Here is a 6,353-nt window from a genome sequence, read left to right as displayed (position 1 = left end):
TTGTAATGCATTACTTTTAACAGGAACTTTTCCCAACGCGGCATACACAATTATGTATTTTCATTGACACTTTTAGAGATGCAATGACTAAAAAAAATATACATTTGTAGTCAGCAATCCATACATTTCCCATTTAGAAACCCGCACATACACAGCACAAAAGAGGCCAGGTTTTTTTTTTCATTTTTTTTTTTTTTCATTTATGAGAGTGTACCATGTGTGATTGAATCTTGTTTGAAATCTTTTCCTCAATGGTTTCCACTTGAGCATGGTAAAACAAGATGAAGTGTCTATACTCTAGAGTTAAACATGTATTTTAACTTTGTAATTAGCTTTTCGCACATCCTAACCTTCTCTATATAAGGGCTTTCCTCACAAATGCTCCTCACAAATGCATCCTTAAGGTCTGTACATGTCAGAATGCATGATTGGTGAAGGAGACATATTGTCTTTTTTTCAGGCATGACTATCGTTGAGCTCTGTCTCTGTGATTGGTTTATCAATTCTCCTCGCTGCATTGTCAGCTCTATGCTAGATTTCATTCAGTAATCTCATGATTTCTAAATTGGCCTCTCAAAGATTATCCTCGTATCATTGTCTGCTCCTCCATTCACCTCAGCTGAGCCATCTACACATACCATAAATTCAGTCTTAAGTCCACTCTTTTCATCTCTTCGGTGATGGGTGGACTGTGTTGTGGAATAATTGCGTGCTGGTACTGGTCCAAAGCACACATACTTTTTCATCTTATAAGGATTGGACTGCATTTTCCCTCCTTGTTCGTGACCCTGTAGTGGATGATTGGAAGGCAGTGAACTCCTCTAGAATAACAGCAGCAATCAGGAAGCCCCTGTTAACCCTTGCCCTGGCAACTTTGCTCTGAGCAGAAACCCACTTGATGGATGATAGCCTACCTGCTTTTGAAATGACATGTGAGGGGAGATCCGAAATATCTGAAAAACAAGTTTTGATTGTTTCAAGCTGCGCATTAAGCGGATGCCAAATATTGACTGAAAACGAAAGGCAAAATGCCACATACAACATTCATTATTGAGGTAAAATACATTAAGAGACATTGTTGTAGAACTGCCTAAAAGATGAACTTTAGCTTATATTCTCTGTCTTTTATTACACACTTTTTCACTTAAGACATTTAAGTTGTATTTTTTGTCCCCATAATGCACTTTGAATTCCCCAGTCAGCCAGATAAAAACAAAGATAGGCCTACCTCAAGACGAGTCTGTTTAAACTCCTTAAGCAACCTTCGGTATCAAGCTTTATAACACACCATCATGGTGATGGTATGTAACGTTCCTGGTGATTAATGATTGAACGATTACAAGCACTAATGATTAGCACTTTAATTATTGCTGTGAAATTGTTCCTGCTGATGAGGATTTGATGAAGCCGCCCATGTTCATACCGACAAGAGTGAATTTCACTGTTGGTAAACTTTGCCACATTTTTCCCTCATATTTTTTTCGAGCACAAGTTGTAATTGCTGCCTAACGCATTCGTTGTGTTAGCTTGAATACATCTAGTGAACACCCGCTGTTCGCCAGCAGCAGCAGCCATTCTTTGTTTTCAAGTGGCAGGGAACCGTCGCAACTCTGTCGTCATTATGTTAAGCCCGCCCCGCCTACTCTATACACGATGTGATTGGCCTGACCCAATTTAGGTTTTTCCAGCTCGAAAGTCAACGGAGAGTTGCTAGACTACCCTGGCTGCAAAATAAATGTTGCTGCCGCTAGGGTGCGTCTAGATTTCTAGGCTAGTGATGGGTAGGTTTAGGGGAGGGGTCAAGGGTGGGTCATTCGTACGAATTCATACGAATTTGGCAACTCGTTAAATATGTACGATTTAGCAAAAATCGTACAAATTCGTACGAGTGAGGTAGTTACGAATTAGCCACCTCGTAAAATTCTTACGAATTGCCGTGAGATCGGGTTGAACATTCACACAGGATCATTCTCTGCACGTATTTATGAATGAGGCCTCTGGACTGGTCACTTACAGGTTGTCGGTTTGAGTTGTGCAAGGAGTGATGTGTGTATCTTTTTTCCCTTTAGAGGCACAGGTTACTCTCTAAGGGTGTCTCTGTTATTTGCTTTGCATAAAAAGATGTCTGTACAAAATCAATACTGTATGTTGGTGTCTATCTTGTTTCATCCTGTTGTTGTTGCATCACAGTTGATTGCATGCTTTTGTCCACTATATCCTTCTTCATCTCAATTCAAATTAGCCCAGCATGAAAACAATAATTGAGTCCTGCAGCAGAAGGACTTCTATTAGTACTGCATCTCATCAAGGAAATGATCATTTCTTTAAAATAAAAATAACCTTGAAGTTATTATGTGCTTCTGAAGGTTCATGGAAATGCTGTTGGCTTGCAGATTAATCATAGTATTTGTGTCTGCCGACTAAAATTATCAAAGAAAAACTTGCAGAGTGAAAAGAACAACATGAAGTCAGTGCCAAATGAATCAAAGTTCTATTTTGGTGTAGTGTTATCGCACTGAGTGGAAGAGAAGGTTACAGCATACATCGCTGCAGTTTAAGTATACCTTAATACTCTTCATTAATAATGTAGAGCATTAACGGGTGACTGATTTAAAAAGGCTTGTGTGGTTTATTTCAGCCTGATCTCATGAAAATGCATCTCTATAGCATGCATTGTTTATCGTCCAATTTATACGCGAAAATTAGTTTTTTCGCGTGCATATGATACGCAGCTTTCGTGTGCATTTGATACGCACTTTATTACGTGTAATACACACGCACCTCACTCCACTAATCCTAACCAAACGTATAATACACCCGCACCTCACCACTACTAAACCTACCCTAACCAACCCATACGTATCCTATGCACATAAAAACTCATTTCCGCGTATAAATTGCACGATAAACATAATACGAGCTATAGACGCATTTAGTGTGACCGGGTTGTTTACTTAGAGTGTTGGCTGATGTTTCTTATCCAAGTGATTTACAGAATATTAATTACAGTGACAGTTCCCTTACACCATCCTGGAGTTAAGTCTTGTTCAGGAAAGTGATGGCTGATGGCTTCTACAACCTCCAATTCAGAGCTTTGTATAGTTTGGTAATTTTATAGATTAGGATCTCCACACTTTACTTTTCTTCTTATGTCGAATTCTATTCAGTTTGTGTTCTTTCTTTTATCATCATTAGCTCTTTTCCAGTAAATGTATGTCCTTTCCTCTCGCACCATTTTCATTCTTTCCTCTTGGACACTGCTTTTCTTTTCATCTTCCACCATTCCATTCTGATCTTAATGTTTCTTCTTGTAACATTTTCATTCTTTTTTTTCATTTTCTCTTGTACCGTTTCCTTTTCCTTATCTTTTCTTCTCAAACCATTTTTTTGTTCTTTTCTTTTCATTTTATCTTGAACCCTTACCTTTTCTTTTCCTCTTACACCATTTCCATTCCATTCTGTTCCTTTCCTTTCCTCTTGTATACCCTTGCATTTTCGTCTTGCACATTTCTATTATTTTTCTATCATTTATTCTATTGTGAAGAGATGACTCGATGCCTGTGAAGAGACGACTCAACGCCGGCGATATGTTATGCCCTAAATTAATACATGATTAACTAACTGTATTTTTCTATGTACATTTCTGAAATGCATTTTCTGTAAAGCTGCTTTGAAACAAAATGTATTGTGAAAAGCGCTATACAAATCAATTTGAATTGAATTGATTTCCTCTCTCACAATTTCCATTTTTTCCTTTCTTTTCATTTTCCTTTTTATTTCCTCTTGCTCCCTTTCCTTTCATCTCGCACCATTTCCATTTAGTTATTTTTCTTTCCTCTTGCACTCTTTCCTCTTCTTTTTCATTTCCTCTCACACCATTTCCTTTTCCTTTCCTCTCACACCATTTCCATTCTGTCCTTTTCCTTTCCTCTTTCAGCCTTTGATTTTCCTTTCGATCATGCAACATTCCATTTTCCCTTTTCTCCTTTCCCTGTCCTTTTCCCTGTCCTCTTTTCCCTGTCCTTTTCCCTGTCCTCTTTTCCCTGTCGTTCGTTGTCCTTTCCATTTTCATTGCACATCCTTTTCTTTTCCTCCTACATTATTTTTCTTTTCTTACTACATAATTTTCTTTCACAGAGGTACAATCAAAGTGTTCACTTTCTTAAAGAGATTTTTTTGTTTAGAAAGGGAAGGAAGAGATTTGAGATTTTTATATTTCTTAGAATTAAAGACTTCTACTGCACAATGGCAATTATATTGAGTGTACCAAATACAGGGTGTACCAAATTACGAGGAAGCTCTCATAAATTGGTGTGAAGACACAACAGAATCAAATGCACCACAGGAGTGGTTAAAATGGATTGTTTGATCCACATAAAGTGGTGAAGCATCCTGTTTATTCCCCTTCCAGAAATCAGAGTGGTGACGTGATATTCTTGAGTCTTGATTGCTCTTCACTATCCCATTATGATGTGCTGTCATCACCGCCTTTCATCACTCAAGATGTTTTCAGAGAAATTGATGTTCTTTTATTTTGTTAAAACAAAATACATAAATAACATTGTTTATGTATGTGTGTCAGTAGTACACTTAGTAACTGTATTAAATGTTTGTGCAGGGATGGCACAAAACGTTCCTTTTATGATGGCATTTACGGCTACTTTATTTATGGACAAAGATCGCTGACGGCCCCAGATTATCCAGTCATTGGGTGGTGCTGTGCATGGCAACACGCACCAGCAGTTGGGTATAGCAGTCTAGTGCTTAGTTTGTTTGTCGTTTTTCTTTTTTTTTTGTCCTTTATTTGTCTAATAACAATGACTTATTTATGATAGACTTTTTCTTTCTTTTTATGTTTTTTGCCCCTTTTTGAGTGTTTTTTTGCAAGCTCCATGAATCACTACAGTATAGATGCGAGTTTCTCCCACTACTACATAACTTTGGAGATGGCATTGTGGACCCTCTGGCAGCGTTTCCAGCCGAGGTTGTCCAGTCGGATTCTACTGCGGTGAACCATGAGTATCCAAGCCGAAAGGGGTGAGGAAAAGGGGAAGTCGTGTCAGAGGTTGAAGAGACAAGGACAAGGCCTACAGTTATGTTGGCTAATGTTCAGTCACTGAATGAGCTTTGGGCAAATGTTAAGTTCCTGAAGGAGTATAGTAGAGCATGTATGATTTTTTTTTCTGTTCTTGTTGAACAAGGCTCAAGGAACAAGACTCTTGTTCCAATCTCAACATTGATGGCTTTGGGGAATTCTATAGTTTGGACAGAGATCCAACTGTGACAGGTAAATCACTTGTTGGAGGATTATGTCTTTGTTAACAAAAAATTGGTTTAATACAGTGGTGGTTAGGGAGACATTATGCACACCTGGACTTTTATCTGTACTTACCAAGGGAGTTCCCACTAGGGCTGGGTATCGTTACCATTTTTTCAATATTGATACTGATACCTTGACTTTGATACTGGTTCCTGAACGATACTTTTTTTCGATACCAATTTTATGAAATCCGTTTTAACAAGATGAAATTGCATATTACATAAGAAACATTTGTTTTTATTTTTTAAGTTTGTTGACTTTTTTATAGACTTAATAGACAATGCCACTGGAGGGCGGAATATAAGCCTTGTGCTCAAACGCACATATAACGAGACATTTTAATTGCTTATTATTAAAATGTTTTCAGAGTCAGTGTTGGCTACAAAGATGAAGTTGATGTTGCTGACTCGTCATCTCTGCAGTAGAGTGTACGCGCACGCACATACTGTATAAATAGAAATGCATATTGATTACATAATCAGTACATAATCAGAGTATTTGTTTTTAATTCGATTTGGTTAATTTAAAAGTAGACATTTCAAGCTTTCTATATGTCTATTTCTCATGTCTGTGAGACAAGTGACCTATACGCTGAGTTTCGGTTCATTTGTGACGCGCTCCAGTTCATCTTACAGTCGAAGACGGAGCAACTTTTTGCTCTTAAGTTTATTATGTGCACTGTTAAGTGCTTCATCAGATTTGTCGTGTTGCCGGTCTTGGCAGCAATGATCTTGTCGCAAATATTGCATTGCGCGCTGTTGGCATCGAGCCTGGTGATATGTAGCCACACTTTTGATATTTTCCACATCTTTTCCATCTATTTGGGTTGGGACACTTACACACTAAAGCCTCACGTGTGAGCCACGTCTCTGGGCGCAACCGGCAGAAACTAGTGTTTTTTCTTGATGCCTCGCCACAGCCAATCATGCTGCATGCTCATTGGCTCACTGACGTTGAGGAGATTAACCCCTTAGGTGTCGAAATTTGCTGAATGACAAGACATATTTTGATACTCGAGAGTATTCGATCGTTG

Source organism: Phoxinus phoxinus, assembly GCF_949152265.1.
Source record: "Phoxinus phoxinus genome assembly, chromosome: 6".
Lineage (NCBI taxonomy): Eukaryota > Metazoa > Chordata > Actinopteri > Cypriniformes > Leuciscidae > Phoxinus > Phoxinus phoxinus.
Note: the sequence above shows the minus strand (reverse complement) of the source record.